The 24,303-nt window shown below is 39.5% G+C and overlaps 1 long non-coding RNA gene across 3 annotated transcripts; it reads left to right on the forward strand.

Moving 5' to 3' along the window:
- The first annotated feature begins 1,878 nt into the window (after positions 1-1,878).
- LOC114256214 (uncharacterized) lies at positions 1,879-24,010 on the forward strand. Of its 3 annotated transcripts, XR_014339066.1 has the most exons (5): positions 1,879-2,320; positions 8,759-8,849; positions 9,499-9,568; positions 22,701-22,784; positions 23,352-24,010. It is a non-coding gene; the product is annotated as an uncharacterized LOC114256214 (long non-coding RNA). The 3 variants fall into 3 exon arrangements; XR_014339067.1 differs by lacking the exon at positions 22,701-22,784 and having other exon boundaries at positions 1,880-2,320; positions 23,352-23,903; XR_014339065.1 differs by lacking the exons at positions 22,701-22,784; positions 23,352-24,010 and having other exon boundaries at positions 1,889-2,320; positions 9,499-10,475.
- Positions 24,011-24,303: the final 293 nt, after the last annotated feature.

Genomic DNA, 24,303 nt, shown 5'->3' on the forward strand with positions numbered 1-24,303 from the left:
AAAGTTATGACCATTTTAAAAAAAGGGAATTTTTTTTTTAAGAGAGGGTTCAGGACACCAAAGTTGCTGTTGCGTTTTAATAATAGTATAGATAGAGTATTCACAGTGGAAACACAAACAAATCAAACCGTCTCTCTCCCCGTCTCCCTCATCACTCACTTAGCAATAGCTAGGGTTTTATTATCTTTCTCTCCCCTGTAGAAACCCTAGCGTTGAAACTCCCATCCCCAACAACAGCAATCACCATCAGTGTTGGATCTGCCATCGCCGATCCGCCGCTGTTGCCCGTCGCGCAGCACCTCCTTCTGCCGCAGAACCACCACCTCAATGCTGGCGATGGCAGATCTTAAAGGACGACCAAACCATAGAGAGCTGCGGGTAATTCAATCGATTCTCACCATACTCGTTTTTTATATATGTGAATGTAGATGTAGGTATTTGCATTGGAATCAGAGTTTAGCGCTTAAACAATCTCCTTTATTAAGAAAAAGATAGTGATAGGACTTCTATGAAGGTACTTTAGTTGAACTTTATTTTTTGTGTGATTATTGTTGGGTCTTGCTTTTCCAATTACTTCCACTGTTAATATTGGCTAAAGTAACCCAGGGGTGAGTGGCAACCTGGTAAGGGCCTGGGGTTTAAGCCCCTAGGTCCTGGGTTCAACTCTCCTCTGGGCTAATCTCCTGGGCGTAGCACAGTTGGTTAGGAGGTTGACCTCAAGGATGCCTTATCAGCTACTTGGTGTGGGTTTAATTCTCCCCCGCTGTGCGAGTCCTGACTTAAGCGGAGCTTGCCTTGGGAGGTCGGGACAAGCTTCCAGGTTATAGTCTCTTACTCGGAACGGACAACAGGACACCCTGGTGATCTCCTCAAGGGGGCGCTGCCTTGGACCTGCGGGAGAGGGAGGATTTTCCTGTAACAAAAAATATTGGCTAAAGTTTTGTTTTTCCGTAATCATTTGATGGCCAAGAAGATAAATGAAATAAAAGAAGAAATTGGTTACAATGGTTTCTCAACAATTATAGAAGAATTCTATAATTCTTTTTTTATTCAGGGAAAATAATCATTCATAATGTTTGTAAAATGACTGCAAAAACAACCAAAACATGCATTAGTTTTTTCAATTGTCATATTCTTTTATTAATTTTTGTTTTTCTTTAAAGATAAATGTTTTAATTACTCATTTTAAGGAAGGACTGTAGATTGTGTTAGTGGACATGATGACAATTAATTGGTATACAAATCACAGGACACCCTACTTTCTTCTTGGATTACAGAACAGGATGCCATGACTGGGCACTAATATTCTTTAGTCCAAAAAAGCAAAAGATTTGGGTTGTGTTTGGTTAACACTTTAGAAATACAAATTACTTTTTTGTGTACTTTCAAAATGCCATTAAAATAGTCTCTGACTAGATCACTATCTTGTCCCTTTCTTTTTTATAATTGACTACATACTCCTAAGGCCAATCATGATACTCAATGATAAAATTGAGGAGCAAAATGATACTTTCGTTTCGTATGCCAACATTGTGTTACTTTTTTATTTTTTATTTTGTAAACAATGTTTGGTTCCCAAACCTGTTGCAAACTTGATTTGCTTAAAACTATGGTTTCATGCAACATGAACATTAGATGGAAATGTACCACCTGTACCAACATAGTTCTCTAAATTGTTTGGTTATTGTGACGAAGATGCGTAGAGACCAGCACATATCGAAATTGTTTATATATATCAGAACACTCCAAAATTATTAGAGAAAATCATATGAAAAGCATTACGTTTCGAAAAAAAATTGGATCACTGTGGAGAATTTATTTATGAGCTAAATTGTACAGTAATTTACTTTTGCTCTCTCCCCCCTACAGTCGCAGATTTATTAGGGTTCCTTCAATTTGTAATTTTTTTTAAAAATTGTTATAGCTGGCAAAATTGGAACTTACACAATTCACTGAATTAGAAGCCTTTGCACAATTTACTTCCAATCTCAATAAAGCTATGCAGAATCAATTGACAAGAGGTCAACAATTATGTGAATTGCTCAGCAATCCTAATCAGCTCATCTTACGGTGGAAGAACAGATAATGACTATTTATACCGGAACAAATGGTTATCTTGATTCACTAGAAGTTGGACAGATAAGGAATTTTCTTGTTGAGTTACATACTTATATTGTCACCCACCCAACCTTGCCCCTATCAGTTCACTCAAGTCTAAGTCACGACTCACTTCTCAACTAACATGACTTCACAAGGTCACTGTTCAGGACCAGTGTGACTGTGCAACGTAGAAAGGCATTCTTGGTGTTCTCTCTCTACGGTCCGTATTCTTCCACAATTCTCTCTTTGGCTTTCTTTATTTGTCTATCTCAAATAATAAATTGGGAATGGGTGCTATTGCCTAGTAGCTAGGGCTTCTGTGTTGAATATTGGCTACAGATTCTGGAGGTCACCCCATGTGAAAGGGGTGATCCTCATGTCAACAATGGAAGGCAACCTACCAAGGCAACCAACCAAGTCAAGCTTGGTGGCCACCAACCATGTCAAAAGTTAAGAGTGAAGGCTCTCCCACCTACTCCTTTGTGTATAAATAGAGACGGGAGGGTGAGGATATGATCATCAGATGTGGAGCTGAGAGGTGTGAGTTGAGAGCAAAGAGAGAGAGAATTACAGAGAGTGTGTAATTCTTACCATTTGTTCAATATAGTGAATCCGCCGCCCGTGGACGTAGGCGACTTGCCGAACCACGTTAAAACTTGTGTGTTATTGCTTGTTTGAGTTCCCTGGTGTGCCCCCGATCCTCAACAATTGGTATCAGAGCTCGGGTTGCGAAAAATCGAATTTTTCCCGAAAGTGCCCAGATTTCGAAGTGCTCAAAATCCACTTTTGACCATACCAGGAGGAAGAACTCCCCGAGAGGAGTCCAGAACAGCAAAAACAGAGCCAAGAACCCTTCACACGCGCCCTCACGCGCTCTCTGCACAAAGCGCGTCAGCCCCAGTCGCACCACGCGCCGCCACGCGCCGTTTAGTCACCGGCGCGTGATCTCCAATCTCACCCACGCGCCACACGCGCGTCTCCCAGGTAGAAGACGAGCCACGTGGCGCCACGTCAGTGCCGCGTCAGCGCCGCGTCATCCGCCACGTCATCGCCACGCGTCCGACAGTCAGGCCACGTGTCAGACACGTGTCAGCCACGTGTCAGCCCAGTCAACCTGAGCCGCTGACTAGCCGCGTTGACCAGTCGTCAAGCCGTTGATCGGGCCGCCGATCCTCCGTTGACCGCGCCGCCTGCGCCGTTGACCGAGCCGTTGACCAGCCGTTGACGGGAGAACTTATCCGGTGCATCTCAGCGCACCAGATTCTGCAGATCTGACCCGTCCAAAGTGTTTTTGCCAGATCGGAGCCATTCGGAGTCCGTTTTTGACGATCCAATAGTGCTTCCCAACTATTTGGAGTATTTCGGACACATCTGTACGGTCAGTTTTTTGAATTGAAGTTTCTAAAAAATGGCAGAATCTAGAGCATCCGAGTCCGTAAGTAATCCAGCCAGTACAAGCACTTCTAGGCATTGGACCCCGGTGTCCCATGCCAAGTTCGAGGTAGAGAAGTTCGATGGAAGCAGCAACTTCGGCATGTGGAGATGCGAAGTTAAGGATATGCTTGTCCAAATGAACCTGCACTTCACTCTGGGAGACAAACCAGATGACCTGGACGAGATAGAATGGGAGAGGGCGAATCTCCTGGCCTGCAGTTCCATCCGACTTTGCCTTGCAAAAGAGGAGAAGTATGCCTTTACAGAATATGATATTGCGAAGAAGCTTTGGAAGGCGCTGGAAGATAAGTTCATGACAAAGAGCATTGAGAACCGGCTCTACTTGAGGAAGAGGTTGTTTCGTTTTGACTACATTAAAGGTATTTCGATGAACGAACACCTAAATAATTTCAACAAAATTATTACGGATTTGAAGAATTTGGATGATGACGTTGGTGATGAAGACAAAGCACTGTTATTGTTAAATTCCTTGCCTGACTCGTATGATCATCTCACTACTACTTTACTGTACGGTAAAGAGAAGATCAAGTATATTGATGTTGCAAACGCCTTGGTGAACAATGAGTTCAGAAGGAAAGATAAGTCTGCAAACAGGGACTCAACATCCGAGGCATTAACAGTCAGAGGCAGAACAAATAACAGAAGAAATATAAGGCGAGGAAAGTCTCGCTCAAAATCCAGGGGGAAACCTTCAGACAAAAGACGTCTTGCAAAAGACGAGTGTGCAGCTTGTCGCGAGAAGGGACATTGGGCAAAAGATTGTCCAAATAAAGACAAGACAGAAGAGAAGGTGAATATTGCACGAGATGGAGATAATGATGAAGGAGGAGCCTTCACAGTTTCATCATATGGCCAGTCAGATGAATGGATAATAGATTCCGGATGTTCATTCCATATGTGTCCTAACAAGCAGTGGTTCTCGAGCTTACGAGAGTTCGATGGAGGAGTTGTGCTGATGGGCAACGACCAAGCTTGCCAGACAAAGGGGATTGGAACAATTAAACTGAAGAGCCATGATGGAACAATCAGAATTCTTGAAGATGTACGGTATGTACCAGATCTAACCAAGAATCTCATCTCAGTGGGAGTTTTAGACTCCAAAGGTTGCAGAGTAACCATGGAAGGTGGAGTCCTTAAAGTTGTTCGAGGAGCATTGGTTGCAATGAAGGGTACTCGACAGGGAAATTTATATTTCCTAGATGGCTCTACAGTCATAGGGAGAGTGGCTGTCTCCACCAGCTCAGAAGATGATGCATCAGACACTTCCAAACTTTGGCACATGCGCCTAGGGCATGTCGGTGAGAAGGCTTTACAAGGGTTGGTAAAGCAAGGCCTGTTGAAAGGCGCCAAGACGGGGAAGCTTGAGTTCTGCAAGCATTGTGTATTGGGCAAGCAAACAAGAATCAAGTTTGGTACTGCAATTCACCGTACCAAAGGGATTCTAGACTACGTCCACACCGACGTATGGGGTCCTTCCAAGACTGCTTCGTTGGGAGGTAAACACTACTTTGTGTCGTTCATTGATGATTTCTCTAGAAGAGTTTGGATTTATACAATGAAACACAAAGATGAAGTCTTAGACATCTTTCTTACGTGGAAGAAGATGATTGAGACCCAGACAGGCAGACGGATCAAGAAGCTCAGATCTGACAATGGTGGAGAATATACATCAGATCCCTTCTTTGAGGTTTGCCAGAATGCAGGGATAGTGAGACATTTCACAGTTCCTGGAACACCGCAGCAGAATGGAGTTGCAGAACGCATGAACCGCACTTTGGTGGAGAAAGTCCGGTGTATGCTGTCACAGTCTGGATTGAGCAAGGCATTTTGGGGCGAGGCATTGAACTATGCTCGTCATCTTGTCAACAGATTACCTACTGCAGCATTAGATGGGAAGACTCCCATAGAGGTATGGTCAGGAGTCCCAGTTACTGATTATGACCAGTTATGTATCTTTGGATGTCCAGCATATTTTCATGTTACAGAATCTAAGTTGGATCCAAGAGCCAAGAAAGCCATCTTCTTGGGCTTCGGTGACGGTGTCAAGGGATACAGACTGTGGTGCCCTGAATCAAAGAAAGTTCTCATCAGAAGAGACGTTACCTTTGATGAGTCTGCAATGCTGAAGCAATCAAATCCTCAACAGAATGAGGAAGCATTGAAGAAGTCAGTGCAGGTGGAGTTTGAGACTCCAACAAAGACTAGTCAGCCAATCAACCATCCTGAAGAAGTCTCAGAGGATAGCTCTGAAGAGAGTTCAGATGAAAATGAAGATCCAGAGGCTCCGCAACAATCAGAACCCATTGCAATCAGGAAAGGGAAAAGGGTTACTAAGAAACCCAGTTGGATGACCGATATGGTAGCCTATGCACTTCCAATCATTGAAGACAATATTCCTTGCACTTTCAAAGAAGCCGTGCATAATGTAGAAAGTGTCAAATGGAAGGAGGCTATGGATGAAGAGATCGGGTCACTTCACAAGAACCAGACTTGGGAGTTGGTGCAACTTCCAAAAGGCAAGAAAGCAATTGGGTGTAAGTGGGTTTACACCAAGAAGGAAGGCATTCCAGGCAGAGACAACATCAGATTCAAAGCTAGATTGGTAGCTAAAGGCTATGCTCAGAAGGAAGGAATAGACTACAATGAGGTATTCTCACCTGTTGTGAAGCACACGTCTATTCGCATCTTGTTAGCTTTGGTTGCACAGTTTGATCTCGAGCTCGCCCAACTCGACGTCAAAACTGCCTTCTTACATGGAGATCTTGAAGAGGAGATATACATGTCCCAGCCAGATGGTTTCAAAATTGCTGGAAAAGAGAATTGGGCCTGTAAGCTGAACAAATCGCTGTACGGATTGAAGCAATCCCCGAGACAGTGGTACAAGCGATTTGATCGGTTCATGATGGAGACAGAATACACAAGAAGTCAATTTGATCATTGTGTATATTTCCGTAAGCTTCCCGACAGTTCCTTCATCTATTTGCTCTTATATGTAGATGATATGCTGATAGCATCTACGAGCAAGGTGGAGATTGACAAACTCAAGGCACAGTTAGCAAGGGAGTTTGAAATGAAGGATTTGGGAAAAGCAAAGAAAGTTCTTGGCATGGAGATCAAGAGAGACAGGAAGAAGGGCATGGTTTGTCTGACACAAACCCAGTATCTGAAAAAGGTGTTAGACAGATTTGGCATCAATGGGAAAACCAAAGCTGTAAGTACACCATTGGCCCCTCATTTCAGGCTTAGTGCTTTGTTGTCTCCACGTACAGAAGAAGAACGGAAGCATATGGCACAGGTTCCATATGCAAATGCAGTTGGTGCATTAATGTATGCTATGGTTTGTACACGGCCTGACATCTCGCATGCTGTGAGTATGGTAAGCAGGTATATGCATGATCCAGGAAAAGATCACTGGCAGGCAGTGAAATGGATCCTAAGGTACATACATGGCACGGTCAATCTGGGATTGAAGTTCGAGAGAGATAACCGACTCGGGCAGAATTTGGAAGGATATGTGGACTCAGATTATGCTGGTGACTTAGACAAACGCCGGTCAACAACAGGGTATTTATTTACGCTTGCTAAAGGGCCGGTAAGTTGGAGGTCAACGCTTCAGTCAACGGTGGCTTTGTCTACTACAGAGGCAGAGTACATGGCAGTAACGGAAGCCTTTAAGGAAGCTATTTGGCTACATGGGTTGATTGAAGACTTGGGAATTGTTCAGAAGCACGTTGAGGTGTTTTGTGACAGTCAGAGTGCCATTTGTTTGGCAAAGAACCAGGTTCATCATGCCCGCACTAAGCACATTGATGTCCGTTTCCATTTCATCCGAGAAATAGTGAATGAAGGGGATATTCTGCTTCAAAAGATTGGTACTGCAGATAATCCAGCCGATATGCTCACAAAGGTAGTTTCTGGGATCAAGTTCCAACATTGTTTGGACTTGGTCAACATCTCTCGGAACTAAGCACCTTCGGGTGCATGGCAGTGTTGATCGATCACTATGTTGGATAAAAGAATCCTCGCCAAGGTGGAGATTTGTTGAATATTGGCTACAGATTCTGGAGGTCACCCCATGTGAAAGGGGTGATCCTCATGTCAACAATGGAAGGCAACCTACCAAGGCAACCAACCAAGTCAAGCTTGGTGGCCACCAACCATGTCAAAAGTCAAGAGTGAAGGCTCTCCCACCTACTCCTTTGTGTATAAATAGAGACGGGAGGGTGAGGATATGATCATCAGATGTGGAGCTGAGAGGTGTGAGTTGAGAGCAAAGAGAGAGAGAATTACAGAGAGTGTGTAATTCTTACCATTTGTTCAATATAGTGAATCCGCTGCCCGTGGACGTAGGCGACTTGCCGAACCACGTTAAAACTTGTGTGTTATTGCTTGTTTGAGTTCCCTGGTGTGCCCCCGATCCTCAACATTCTGCATATTGCATTTTACTTGATTATTCTGATTAAATGACAATACAGACAGACATCTGAGAGACAAACATTGGAGAAAGACATTTTGGTTCAATTGGGGGCTCTGGTTGTCTCTCACACTGTACTGCACAACACGCATTTACAAATATCCCCTATCTTATCCTTGATATTTTTCACTCGAATAAAAATTAGGGATATTGATTTGTACTAAAAATAACATGTTTTGATTTGCTTCTAGTCTCTCCACGGCATACCTATGAGAATGAGGTATGAAGAGCCGTGGTCGACTATGGCCCTAACAAGTGAGCTATGGTCGATTATGACCCTACGGAGTAAGCTATGGTCGAGCAAGCAAGCTTGGCTCAGTCGGGTAGTGCAATGGGCCATGTATGGAGTTTTCCATACTCATTCTATTAGTGCTCCGGCTCATCACTAGTGCACAGAGCGCGCTAATGGGCCAAGGAACCATACTTGATAGTCTATATGCCCCCATTTAGGCTAGGTATATGATTTTTCATTGTTTTACACTCTTATCTGCACTTCATGGACTAGTAATTATGATCTGCTTGGAAAAATAATATTGCTCTTGCATATATGTTACTTTTTATTCTGGTTTCGAAAGTGGAATTCCAAAAGAAATCAAAGCTTGCACCAACTTTAATATTATCAAGCTTTTATTTTGTTGTGTTCTTTGCCAAGCATGCTTAGTCAGTATCAAAACACAATTATTTCCTTCCTTCATTGATTATCTACTTTATTCCTTCTGTCATTTTCAGCTTGTATGAAAAGATAGTGGAGGGAATCAGAGTTTAGCACTTAAACAATCTCCTTTATTAAGAAAGAGATAATGATAGGACTTCTATAAAGGTACTTTAGTTGAACTTTATTTTTTGTGTGATTATTGTTGGGTCTTGCTTTTCCAGTTACTTCCACTGTTTTTTTTTTTGATCAGCAAAGAAAAATTTCATTAACAGCATGAAATTAAAGGTACAGGTAGATGACATGCATCGAAAGAGATTTGGAAAGTACAGAATACCCCTACTACTGCTACTCGCATCCATACAACCAACCCCTTGGCCTCACGAATTTTTTTTTTTTTTTTTTTTTTCAAACAAAAAAGTTAAGAAGAACTTAACTATATTAACAGTTACTTTCACTGTTAATATTGGCTAAAGTTTTGTTTTTCCGTAATCATTTGATGGCCAAGAAGATAAATGAAAGAAAAGAAGAAATTGGAAATTTACAATGGTTTCTCAACAATTATAGAAGAATTCGTGTTTGGTGTGTTGTGTTTTTGTTTTTTTGAAGTTTACTTGTGTTGTAATCAACCAAGAAGCATGTGTGTGCTGTGCTGTTGGTTAAATGATTGAAGAGAAGAGTGAGAATTAGGAAAAGAGTGAGAATTATACCTTCGAGTAAGATAGTTTTTTTTAGTCTAGTTTAATATTCCCTTCTAGTTCATGAATTGTGTTGCTCAATATTTTGAAGTGTTTAATTTTTTTGGTATGGCATGAAGGCTTCATGAAGATATCGAAAAAGAGGTGTGGCTATATTTGTGTCAATTGTGGGCTGATAAGACGTAACAGGTAATGTTACAGACAAATATCTGTCATATTTCGAAATTTAGTTTGATTAGATTATGTAGCTTATACAAACAGTAAGTAATCAAATGAATGAGTTGTTATGGAGTTTAGAATATATCTCATCATTGAAGGTAACTCTGACTTGATTTTTCTGGTTGGTGATTCTTTGTGGTTGGCAATTGGTTGATGCTTTGGGCATTGTGGGGATGGTTAGATAAAAAATTACCGTATATTAATCTAGAGGAACATTAATTAGAGCAACATACTATATTTGTATACCATAAAATGCCATTCCTTATGGAAAATTCATTTTCTTTCCATTTTCCTCAGTTTTCTCAGCAAACATACAGCAATTATGCACCAGTATATAACTCAATTTAAGATAGCTTCTGAAACTTGAATATCAAAGCCCAAATATGACATCAATCAAAAACATTAATTTTTTATGAAGCATATAGTGATTATATTATACCCCTACGTACTCCAATTTTGCATAAACCCACAAAATGACTGCAAATAAACAGTATTCAAGAACATAAATTTAGAGTATTTTTATAGTCTTTTGATGGGTTTCTTTCATTCCTTTTGCTTTTGTGCTGTTACTAGTTCAATGGTTTATTCTGGAAGTAATGGACTTAAGCTTAGTTTTTCTTTAGTTCTGCCATACAATTTACTAGAAATATTGTACATAATGTTTATGCACAATGCAAATAGAAATTATGTGAGTTGAAGTGTATGCTTATATGCTCACAAGTTATAGTGCCCTCTCTTTGTATTTGTTGTTTATTCCCTGTCTGTTTCATCTAGTGCTAACTCAATTCTTTCAGTTTTGTTTTTCTTTAATCTAATTCCTAGTTATTCTATAATCTAATTCCTTTAACATTTGGAATTTATTGTTATTAAGGTATGGCATTGTAACAACCCTCATATTGTTTACCGATTACTGACTGATTGATTACCGATTACCGTTAAACTGAATTGATTATGACTGATAATTGGACTGATTAAAGTACTGAACTGACTGATTGAAATTGGAAACCGAATTGATTGAGTATATGTTAGTTAAATTGCATTTTATCTGTTTGACCGTATGATTATCTGTTCATGCTTATATGTTTAAACTGCTAATTGAAGGCCATATCGGCGGCCGAATTAGGAATTGATTGATGTTTTATGATCCACATAATTAATGTAATTTTATGGTATAATTATCTGAAATTTGATTAGGTATGATTAAATTAGATTAAATAATGAGTTAATTGCAGAGTTGACTTATTTACCGTTTCGCCACTTAGTGGCCACCACTTCACACCTCTTGAGCCTTATTACACCCCACGTGCTTGATCAAAACAAACTTTTCTTCTCCCATTCTTGCACTCAACCGACCCAAGAGGAGAGTTAGAGAGAGAGAGAGAATTGTTCTAGAGAATTGGCTTGAAAGACTTGAAGAGATCATAGGAGATTTGCCTAATTGGACTCCTAAACCTTGAATACAAGCTCTAGGTAAGGATTTTATCTTCTCATTCTTGTGTTTGAATTGGTTCTTGTATGGTTCATGTCTAGTTGTAGAGCTAAGTCATGAATTGGTCCATTAATGGTGAATTGAAGCTCAATCTTTGCATGCATGTTTGTATTGTAGATGTTTGAGTTGTTTTCATGGCAAAAGGTTACATGCATGTTCATAATCATGTTTCAGTCCATGATTTCACCATGTTTTGAAAAATAATTGGCTCCTGAGAGCATCAATTGAAACTTAAGTGTTGCATGCATGTACATATATTGAAGTTTTGAGGTGGTAGTTCACCATACCTCACATGCATGCCCATCTTTTGGTCATACTCCATGAGTTCATCTTATCTTTGAAGGTTTGAGCTCTTTTGAAACAGCATTAAAGCTTTGAAAACGACTTAAGATCATGCATGTCATGTTTGAAGATTGTTCTTGAAAATGATTTGAAATTGGGTTTGAATTAAACACCCTTGGGCTTTGATTTCTTAAAAATTGAGCTTTGAAACATGATATCCTATGTGTTTTTAAGTGTTTTCCAGAAAATGGGCCCAAGAGGATTGGTTTTGATGCTTTTGAGCTTGGTTTTAGACCTGGAGATCGAATCTGGGATTTCCAGATTTCAGTTGTCCGCTCGAGCGGGGGTAGTGCCGCTCGAGCGGGAAAATCGAGCTTCCAGCATCTTGCACTGTTTTACAGTCCGCTCGAGCGGAGGATTGGGCGCTCGAGCGAAGTCTTGTCTCAAGCTCGAGCGGGCGTCGAGCGGTGATTTCACCCGTCCAGTACTTTCACAGTACGCTCGAGCGGGAAAGTTTACGCTCGAGCATGTACCTTTGTTGCATGTCCGCTCGAGCGAGTAAACCTGAGCTCGAGCGGGACTCTGTTTTTCTGAAAATGCTTTTAAGTGTACATCTTTGCATCCTCATCCCATTCTAGGCATTCTTAGGCCTAGTTTAAGACATCTTGTTGAGGATATAGACGTAGAACACACCGAGGCATTAGGGATTAAGTTATTATATTTCCCAACTGTGTAGCTTAGTGTGTTCAACCTGTGAACTGTGTAGGGTTGGCGACTGGGGAGACACGCTCTAGCATACTGTAGCCCGAACTCTGTGAGTAACAATTGTGTAAAGATAGGTTCAACTGATTATCTTTTGAATACTGAACTGAACTGTTTACTGAACTGGTATTACTGAATGAATGTATGTCCTTTATTTCTGAACTATACTGTGGCATCCTTAGTACCTACGGTTTACTGTACTGTTACTGTTACAGAGATCTCTGTCGGTTCCCTCGTGGAGCCACTACTGTTTACTGACTGATGGCCATCATTACTGTTCGGTCTTTTAAGACCTACTGTTACTGTTATGCTAATGGATGTACCACATATGACTGTTTACTGTACTGAACAACTGGAATACTGATTGAATTGAACTGTTTTCATTACTGTAAGGACATTCATTCTAAACCCCTTTACGCATTATGTTATTCACTGGGCTTTAGCTCACTGCTCATATATATATGTAGGTGTACAGGCACCAGATCGGAGCTAGGAGCGTCAGGGTAACTCCAGTTTTGTCAAGCCAGCCTTCGTGCCTCACTGCGAGGTTCCGAGCCTATCTGCTAAGGCTTAGGGGCGTTTTAAGAATTCCCCCTTCCGTACTGTTTCACTGTTTTGTATAGACTGACTGTTCACTGTACCGCTATCTAGGGTTGAGTCCCTAGTTTGAATGAATGTAAATATTGTGCATACTGTAAATATTGTGCATACTGTTCTGTACTGTTTATGTATGAATGCATGAAAAATCTTTTTGGCATACAGACTGTCACAGCTCATTGGACATTGTTTAATTACTGTATTGGCTTCCGCCAGGCCCTGTACTCTGTCTTACTGTATTACTGTTCTGCAGGCCTTCGGTAATCTCAGATTACTGGCCGGTTACGGTGCTAAACCCATAGGGCCGGGTTTGGGTCGTGACAGAGTGGTATCAGAGCGATACTTAACCACGAGTTATACCGCACACACGTGTCCCAATGAGCTATAGGGTGTCCTAGAAAAGTGATTAGGGCATTTCATGAACTTGAAAAGTGTGTGGTTATGTTATGACTGAATATCTGCTAATGTGTTAAACTGGTAAACAAATGACCGCTTATGTTTAAAACTGTTATAACTGCTTATAGTGAAATGGATAATGCAAATGAACCTGAGTCCTCATCTACTGAGGCAAGAATGGAAAGAATGGAAAGAATGATAGAACTGATAACTGCTAGACTTGAACAACAGAACCAACAGCCTCCTCCTCCTCCTCCGGTACAGCCGGAACTTAATGCGAATGTGAATGATGGGGACATAATTGCTTTGACCCAGAAGTTCAGCAAAATGAAACCGCCATCCTTTCAGGGAGGCCTTGAACCGTTAAAAGCTGAAGCTTGGGTTCTGGAAACAGAGAAATTATTTGAAGTGTTTCCGTGCTCGGAAGCGAACAAGGTATTGTTAGCTACCTTCACCCTTCAAGAAGAAGCTAGAAGGTGGTGGATGTTGATTCGTGATACAAATGCTGTTATGACTTGGGCTCAGTTCAAGGAGTCCTTTTTTGAAAAGTACTTCCCACAGTGTGTCAGGGATAGGAAAGTGACTGAATTTGAGCAACTGAAACAGGGCACCACGTCGGTTGCCGAATATGAAACAAAATTTACTGAACTTGCCCGTTATGCACCGCATATGGTGGATACTGAGTATAAGAAGGCCAGGAAATTTGAAGGTGGCCTTAATGTTGCAATTCTGGATCGAATAAATGTTTTGAAACTACCGACTTTTGTGGGTGTTCTCGACCGGGCATTGATGGCCGAGTCGAACATTGCAGCAGTGAAACAATCTGAAACGCCAACAACTGAATGGCATGGTAAAAGGCAGGGTTTCAAATTCAAGAAAGGCAAGCACAACCCAGCCAACAAGAAACAGAATACGGGGTCGACAACTAGCCCCAGCCAGGGAAGTGGTTTCATACCACCCTGTTCTGAGTGTGGCAAGAAGCACAAAGGGGTTTGCTACAGAATATCTGGAGCCTGCTACAGGTGTGGCAAGGTGGGCCACATGGTTAAAGACTGCCCCTCTGCTCCACAAGCCAGTAGTAAAGCTGCACCAAGCGCAGCAGCATCAACTGTAGCACCAAAGCCTAACCCCAGAGCTACCGGGAAAGAGCCTGTGAGGCAAGGCCGAGTGTTCGCACTAGTACCGGGAGATGTGCAGAATACCGAGACCGTTGTGTCAGGTATTCTCTCTATTTGTACACAAAATGCATATGTATTGATTAATTCGGGGTCTACACATTCTTATGTATCGCATGCTTTCTCACAGAAATTGAATAGACCCTTAGAACCTATGAACTATCTGCTAGCCGTATCATCACCCGTAGGGGGATCCATGACATGTGCTTATATGTACCCCGCATGTGAAATTATTGTTGGGGATGTGCATCTGTTTATTGATTTACTGCCATTGAACATTGATCATTTTGATGTAATATTGGGGATGGATTGGTTACAAAAATATCATGCCACTATAGACTGTGTAACGAAACAAGTAGTTTTCCGTCCACCTGGTCTACCTGAATTTGTGTTTAATGGGGTTGGAGTAGTACCTCCCCCGTATCTGATTTCATCTGTGAAAGCTGTTAAACTGATTAGAAAGGGGTGTAAAGGGTATCTGTGTTCTGTATTGACTGTGTCTACTGATGATAGTGTTAAGACTGATGTGAACTATATTCCTATAGTCAGAGAATTCCCAGATGTTTTTCCAGATAATCTTCCAGGGGATTTGACCGACAGGGAGATTGAATTTACTGTTGATGTGATTCCCGGAACACAGCCGGTTTCTAAAGCTCCTTACAGAATGGCCCCAACTGAACTGAAAGAATTGAAAGTGCAACTGCAGGAACTGCTGGATAAGAAGTTTATCAGGCCCAGTACTTCACCCTGGGGTGCACCGGTTTTGTTTGTAAAGAAGAAAGATGGCTCACTGAGACTGTGCATTGACTACCGTGAACTGAATAAGGTAACTGTAAAGAATAAATACCCATTACCGCGCATTGATGACCTTTTTGACCAGTTACAGGGTGCACAAGTGTTTTCTAAGATTGATCTTAGATCGGATATCATCAACTGAAGGTTAAACCGGAAGACATTGATAAAACTGCTTTTAGAACGAGGTATGGACATTACGAATTTTTAGTTATGCCATTCGGAGTCACGAATGCACCAGCTGCATTTATGGACCTCATGAACAGAATTTTCAAACCATACCTTGATGACTTTATTGTTGTATTTATTGATGACATATTGATTTACTCCAAAAGTATAGAAGAACACGAACAACATCTGAGACTTGCCCTACAAACCTTAAGAGAACAGAAACTATATGCTAAACTGTCTAAATGTGAATTTTGGCTTGATCATGTTATGTTTTTGGGGCATGTTGTTAGCAAAGATGGAATTTCTGTTGATCCGCAGAAAATTGAAGCTGTAGTGAACTGGCCTAGACCAACAAATGTGACTGAAGTTCGAAGCTTTTTGGGATTGGCTGGATATTACAGAAGATTTGTCAAAGATTTCTCCAAGATTGCCCTACCATTGACTCAGTTAACTCAGAAGGGGACATCATTTGACTGGACTGACCAAAGGGAATCAGCATTCCAAGAGTTGAAAACTCGACTTGTGACTGCACCAGTTTTGACCTTACCTTCAGGTACGGATGGTTATACTGTATTTAGTGATGCTTCTCATAAGGGTTTGGGATGTGTTTTAATGCAGAATGGGAAAGTTATTGCTTATGCTTCCCGACAGTTGAGACCACATGAAAAGAACTACCCGACCCATGACCTGGAACTTGCTGCAGTGGTGTTTGCACTGAAAATCTGGCGTCACTACCTGTACGGGGTGACATGTGAAGTATACACCGACCACAAGAGTTTGAAATATTTCTTCACACAGAAAGAACTGAACATGAGACAGCGGAGATGGCTAGAACTGATCAAGGATTATGACCTACAGATATTGTACCATCCGGGAAAGGCCAATACCGTTGCCGATGCATTGAGCCGGAAATCGATTGGGAACTTAGCATGTTTGCTCACAGGACAGAAAGAGTTGCTTTGTGACCTTGAAAAATCTGAAATTGAAATTGTTTTGAGAGAACAAGGTGGAACCTTAGCTGCTATTTCTGCTCAACCGGCACTGATTGAAGAGATTAAAGAAAAACAGCAACTGGATGACTTCTTGAAGAAGATCATCGAAGAAAGAGAATCTAAACCGAGACCGGGATTCAAATTTGAGAATAATGTACTGAAATTTCAAGAAAGACTGTGTGTACCAAATGATACTGAACTGAAAAGAAGAGTTCTGCAAGAAGGCCACAATTCGAAATTGTCTATCCATCCGGGGAACACGAAAATGTACCAAGATCTGAAACAGAATTTCTGGTGGCCGGGAATGAAGAAAGAAATTGCCGACTTTGTGTCCAAATGTCTTCATTGCCAACAGGTCAAAGCTGAACACCAACGACCTGCCGGACTATTGCAACCCCTACCCATACCAGAGTGGAAATGAGAGCATATCACGATGGATTTTATCGTCGGATTGCCTCGCTCCAGAAAAGGTATGGATTCAATTTGGGTTATTGTTGATAGACTAACCAAATCTGCTCACTTCTTACCTGTCAAGACGATTTATAATGCGGACAAATTGGCTGTTATCTATATTGATGAGATTGTAAGACTGCATGGAGTGCCTGTGTCTATTGTTTCTGACAGGGATTCGAAGTTTACATCGAGGTTTTGGCAAAGCCTACAGACTGCACTGGGTACCGAACTGAGGCTGAGTAGTGCCTATCATCCTCAGACAGATGGACAATCAGAAAGGACTATCCAAACTCTGGAGGATTTACTGAGAATGTGTGTCCTTGATTTTCAGGGAGATTGGGAAAGTCATCTGCCATTAGTTGAATTCGCCTACAACAACAGTTACCATTCGAGTATTGGTATGGCGCCTTTCGAGGCATTGTATGGCAGGAAATGTAGATCTCCAATTTGCTGGGCAGAAGTTGGAGATGGGCCTTTGCTTGGGCCCGAGATTATTTATGAAACAACTGAGAAAGTGAAACTGATACAGCAAAGACTGAAAACTGCACAGAGTAGACAGAAAAGTTATGCAGACGTCAGAAGACGGGACAGAGAATATGAAGTGGGTGATCACGTTTTTGTGAAAGTGACACCGATGAAAGGCCAGACTCGTTTTGGAGTCAAAGGCAAGTTAGCGCCGAGATATGTCGGACCGTATGAGATTATTGAGAAAATCAATCCGGTGGCGTATCAAGTTGCGCTTCCTCCTGAAATGGAACACATGCATAATGTTTTCCACATTTCTATGTTAAGAGATTATCTCCGGGATCCCTTCCATGTAATAGAGCCTACCCACGTAGTGTTGAGAGATGACTACACTTACGAGGAACGGCCTATACAGATTGTAAACAGACGAATCAAGAAACTGAGGAACAAAGAGATCTCGCTGGTAAAAGTTGACTGGCAAAACCATGGTGGCATGTATGCCACTTGGGAAAGGGAAGATGACATGGCCAAAAGATATCCTGAACTGTTTCCACTGAATCCTGTTTTCTTCCAGAATGAAGGTAACTCGAGTTTAGAGGACTAAACTCTTTATAAGGAGGGGAGACTGTAACAACCCTCATACTGTTTACCGATTACTGAATGATTGATTACCGATTACCGTTAAACTGAATTGATTATGACTGATAATTGGACTGATTAAAGTACTGAACTGACTGATTGAAATTGGAAACCGAATTGATTGAGTATATGTTAGTTAAATTGCATTTTATCTGTTTGACCGTATGATTATCTGTTCATGCTTATATGTTTAAACTGCTAATTGAAGGCCATATCGGCGGCCGAATTAGGAATTGATTGATGTTTTATGATCCACATAATTAATGTAATTTTATGGTATAATTATCTGAAATTTGATTAGGTATGATTAAATTAGATTAAATAATGAGTTAATTGCAGAGTTGACTTATTTACCGTTTCGCCACTTAGTGGCCACCACTTCACACCTCTTGAGCCTTATTACACCCCACGTGCTTGATCAAAACAAACTTTTCTTCTCCCATTCTTGCACTCAACCGACCCAAGAGGAGAGTTAGAGAGAGAGAGAGAATTGTTCTAGAGAATTGGCTTGAAAGACTTGAAGAGATCATAGGAGATTTGCCTAATTGGACTCCTAAACCTTGAATACAAGCTCTAGGTAAGGATTTTATCTTCTCATTCTTGTGTTTGAACTGGTTCTTGTATGGTTCATGTCTAGTTGTAGAGCTAAGTCATGAATTGGTCCATTAATGGTGAATTGAAGCTCAATCTTTGCATGCATGTTTGTATTGTAGATGTTTGAGTTGTTTTCATGGCAAAAGGTTACATGCATGTTCATAATCATGTTTCAGTCCATGATTTCACCATGTTTTGAAAAATAATTGGCTCCTGAGAGCATCAATTGAAACTTAAGTGTTGCATGCATGTACATATATTGAAGTTTTGAGGTGGTAGTTCACCATACCTCACATGCATGCCCATCTTTTGGTCATACTCCATGAGTTCATCTTATCTTTGAAGGTTTGAGCTCTTTTGAAACAGCATTAAAGCTTTGAAAACGACTTAAGATCATGCATGTCATGTTTGAAGATTGTTCTTGAAAATGATTTGAAATTGGGTTTGAATTAAACACCCTTGGGCTTTGATTTCTTAAAAATTGAGCTTTGAAACATGATATCCTATGTGTTTTTAAGTGTTTTCCAGAAAATGGGCCCAAGAGGATTGGTTTTGATGCTTTTGAGCTTGGTTTTAGACCTGGAGATCGAATCTGGGATTTCCAGATTTCAGTTGTCCGCTCGAGCGGGGGTAGTGCCGCTCGAGCGGGAAAATCGAGCTTCCAGCATCTTGCACTGTTTTACAGTCCGCTCGAGCGGAGGATTGGGCGCTCGAGCGAAGTCTTGTCTCAAGCTCGAGCGGGCGTCGAGCGGTGATTTCACCCGTCCAGTACTTTCACAGTACGCTCGAGCGGGAAAGTTTACGCTCGAGCATGTACCTTTGTTGCATGTCCGCTCGAGCGAGTAAACCTGAGCTCGAGCGGGACTCTGTTTTTCTGAAAATGCTTTTAAGTGTACATCTTTGCATCCTCATCCCATTCTAGGCATTCTTAGGCCTAGTTTAAGACATCTTGTTGAGGATATAGACGTAGAACACACCGAGGCATTAGGGATTAAGTTATTATATTTCCCAACTGTGTAGCTTAGTATGTTCAACCTGTGAACTGTGTAGGGTTGGCGACTGGGGAGACACGCTCTAGCATACTGTAGCCCGAACTCTGTGAGTAACAATTGTGTAAAGATAGGTTCAACTGATTATCTTTTGAATACTGAACTGAACTGTTTACTGAACTGGTATTACTGAATGAATGTATGTCCTTTATTTCTGAACTATACTGTGGCATCCTTAGTACCTACGGTTTACTGTACTGTTACTGTTACAGAGATCTCTGTCGGTTCCCTCGTGGAGCCACTACTGTTTACTGACTGATGGCCATCATTACTGTTCGGTCTTTTAAGACCTACTGTTACTGTTATGCTAATGGATGTACCACATATGACTGTTTACTGTACTGAACAACTGGAATACTGATTGAATTGAACTGTTTTCATTACTGTAAGGACATTCATTCTAAACCCCTTTACGCATTATGTTATTCACTGGGCTTTAGCTCACTGCTCATATATATATGTAGGTGTACAGGCACCAGATCGGAGCTAGGAGCGTCAGGGTAACTCCAGTTTTGTCAAGCCAGCCTTCGTGCCTCACTGCGAGGTTCCGAGCCTATCTGCTAAGGCTTAGGGGCGTTTTAAGAATTCCCCCTTCCGTACTGTTTCACTGTTTTGTATAGACTGACTGTTCACTGTACCGCTATCTAGGGTTGAGTCCCTAGTTTGAATGAATGTAAATATTGTGCATACTGTAAATATTGTGCATACTGTTCTGTACTGTTTATGTATGAATGCATGAAAAATCTTTTTGGCATACAGACTGTCACAGCTCATTGGACATTGTTTAATTACTGTATTGGCTTCCGCCAGGCCCTGTACTCTGTTTTACTGTATTACTGTTCTGCAGGCCTTCGGTAATCTCAGATTACTGGCCGGTTACGGTGCTAAACCCATAGGGCCGGGTTTGGGTCGTGACAGGCATAGTCTGATAAGCCAGAGATAGTTGAAAGTATTGATCAATTCATCCATTTCAATTGCTTCCGTTAGTTGTTTTTGTGTTCTTGCACTGATTCTGAATCTGGGTTGTCTTCACCTCTCTGATAAATCCATTTCAGGTGTGATTTCTTTCAATTTTCAGTTCAATACACAACCCATATGCCATCTTTATACTTCTTTGCTTCAATCCGTACTTTTATCTGCAAATTTTCAAGTTATATGGCTACGATTTGAACTTGATATGTGATTTGTTTGATTTTTGTTCACTTCATGTTATTTATTTGCAAATTCATTTTTCAACATATGTATACACGGAGATTTATGTGGATCTGTGTGTATATGCTGATAATGAAGAGATTTATGTGTGTTTTCTTTTATGCACTAAAATAATTAATTTAGGTGTTCATTTTCTCAATTCTTATCTTTTTTGGGTTTGTTCATGTATGCTTTTTCTCTTTTGATAATTTCTCATGATTTGGTTTTAATACTTCATTTTTTAAAATTAAAAACTAAAAATTTGCTCTTTGTTGGTCTCTGCCATAGTGAAATTGAAGCTCATTCCATTGCCATTTCGCTTATATTTTACCAAGGAAGCACGGATACGGATACGGATACGGGTACGGATACGGATACAGATACGGATACGGGTAGGATACGATACGGATACGGCGATACGGCAAAATTCGAAAAAGTAAAATACGGATACGGCGGGGATATGTTCATAAAAAATATTTTTTTTCATAATTTTTAGTAATATAGCATACACAAAAATAGAACTTCAACAATTTTTAGTAATGTAATAATAAAACTTTAACAATTTTTAGTAATGTAGCATACATAAAAATAAAACTTAAAACAAAACATTAATGTAGCATTACCCATAACAACCATAATGCATCACCCATAACAAAAAATTCATCAATTCAATTAAATTTCAACAATTTCAACAATATAGCATCACCTATAACAATCATAATGCAATTCAATCCCAAATTAAGGGGGAAAAAATATACAAAGTTCATTTATTTATCAATAAGTTTATTTATTTATTTATTTATAAGTTTTTTTTACCTTATTTGATTTATTAATAAGTTTACAAAGTTTATAATTTTATAAGTTGACAAAATTTATTTTTAATAAGTTTATTTATTTATTAATAAGTTTTTTTTACCTTATTTGATTTATTATTAATAAATTTACAAAATTTATAATTTTATAAGTTGACAAAGTTTATTTTTAATAAGTTTATTTATTTATTTATTAATAAGTTTTTTTTATCTTATTTTATTTATTTATTTGTTTTATCAGATAAAACAAATATTTTTTTTAAAATTTTTTTATTTGTTTTATCAGATAAAACCGAATACATATAATATATATATATATATATATATTATATATTATATATACATATGCAAAACATAGAAACGAATCGAAATCGACCAAGAGGGGGGGAGATAAGATCGAATCGAGATCTCCAACCAGACAGACAGATCGAGCGACAGCGAGAGGGAGAGGGAGAGAGAGAGAGTTCGTGAGATAGAGTGAGACAGACAGAGGGAGCGAAAAGGAGAGAGAAAGGGACGAACCTGATGATCGACGATCGTAGAGCTCCTGTTCGCGAACCTGGTCGACGATCAGCGAGCTGCTGTTCGAGACGACTACGAACTCCTTCTCCTCCTCTTTCGCGGCTGCTGTTCGACCTAGGTAAGAGAGAGTTTGATTGATTATTATTTTTCTTTTTTGTGTGTTTTATTTCATCTCATTTTCAGATTTTATAATTTGACCCCATTTTAAGTTTTTTAAATTATTTTTTTGCCCCGCCGTATCCATACCGTATCCTTACCGTATCTTGACCGTATCCTCGTGTATCCTAGACATATCCGAAATTCAAAAAAAAATAAAAAAAATTGGATACTTCATTTCCTGTATCTGATACGTATCCCGCCGTATCGGGCGCGTATCCATATCCGATACGTATTCGATACACGTACGAGGGCTATTTCAGAGTATCCGTGCTTCATAGTATTTTACTGATTTGGATCTAAAAGTGGGGTTTTATTGATTTTGTTTTGCCTCACTGAGTTGGGTAATGTGAATTTTCTCTGCTTGTGTTTTCATCTTCAAAGATTGTTTTCTTAATCCATCCCCTTTTTTCTGTTGTGCTTTTATTTCCTTTCTATTAAACCAGATTGCAGAATAAAGAAATAAGTAATTATCTTTTGTAAGACTGAAACAATCTCTACAAATAGTTAGTTTATTCATATGCTTCTAGTGATTTTTGAATTAATTTGTGTTTTCCGTTTTCAGGTCAAAAATTTCTTGGAGTGATGCAAAATATGGTCAAAGAATTCTAGAATTTTGTTTTTTTAGTTTTTTCATTTTTTAATATATGTAAGCACAGTTTAAAACTTTTTATTTAATTCCTTTGTATATACTTTTGAACATATTTAACTTTCATTTATGAAATATATGACATTATTCCATTTTATATGTGGTTGTGATTCAAAGTATAGTATATAATGTGTATTACATTCTTGAAATATGCGTACAAAAATAATATTGATTATTTTTCAAATATGTCGAATTTTTTTTTTATCACACACATTAACTGTGATGAGAAATACATATAATGTGTGATCTTATCTTATTATTAATCACATGTTTTATTAGATATTAATCACACTTAAAAGATGTGATCTAAATATTATTAATCACACTTAAAAGGTGTGATCTAAATGCTTATTATCACATGTTTTATTAATATTTAATCACATTTAAAAGATGTGATCTAAATGTTATTAATCACATTTAAAAGAACTTAAAAAGTGTGATTAAATAACATAAATTGCAAAAAAAAGTGTGATCTTTATCTATTTTTGTAGTGGTGCTAGCTTATATTTATTAGTCTTTTAGTAGCGTATGATATTTGATACAATAAAGTATTTTTCTCCTTTTCAGGTTAATATCGTTCTGGAAAGAAAAAGATCGTAACAAGAGAAAAAAAAAGAGTGCAAATCCGTGACTGAGTAGTTCTGTTCGAGCAGAATACACAATCTGCATCAGCAGATTTCCTTGAATAAGTTTTGCCTCTTAGTTGATTTGCTTGAGCGGAACATTTAAATGGCATGCATGGATTTGTCTCGTTTTGTGTACATGCATTTTTGACTCAGAATTGACTAGAGGTGATAAAAGGAAGTTTTGGGTAATTGTTTTGGCGTCTGAAACCCTAGAGAAGACGGCTAGAATCTAGAAGAGAAGAATAATTATCAATCCATGGCGTTCTTTTCAACCTTTGAAGTGTTCAACCTCTCTATAAGCGGCTAAATTTTTTTCTTAGAATTGAGATGAAACTCTAATAAAGTATCATGTAATTTTGTACTTTAATTCTAGTTTTTCTTTGGAATTAGATAATCGTTGTATGATTGTCTTTAGATCTTTTATCCAATTTATGTATTCGATTTTTGTGATTGAGATTGCATGATCATATAACTATTTTACTTTCTTGTATATACCAATTGGGAGATGAGTCATCCTTAGGAGAGACAAGTCATGCCGCAACCCAAGTTTAGTGCAAACAATTCATGTCGACCAAAGATGATTCGTACCAGTGTTTTGAATATACTCATCCTCTTGGGCTTGTGGTCACGATATATCATTATTATCTGAGCCATTGATTTACTATAATTAGATATTTTAATTACATGATATGAGATCAGTAGTAGATTCAAAATTCTAAGTCTCTCTTTCTATTCAGACAACTCTCTTTATTTGTGCAATTACTTTAGTTTTAATTTAAATTCTCATTAGTAGAAATCAATCATCATCTCTTCTTCAAATTAAATTAAAAATTACCAATCGAATTGATACAACTCAACCCAAAGTTCTCGTGAGATAATACTTGGACAATCTA

The sequence above is a fragment of the Camellia sinensis genome, chromosome 8 (genome assembly GCF_055761805.1).
Source record: "Camellia sinensis isolate YWXY chromosome 8, ASM5576180v1, whole genome shotgun sequence".
In the NCBI taxonomy this organism is placed as follows: Eukaryota; Viridiplantae; Streptophyta; class Magnoliopsida; order Ericales; family Theaceae; genus Camellia; species Camellia sinensis.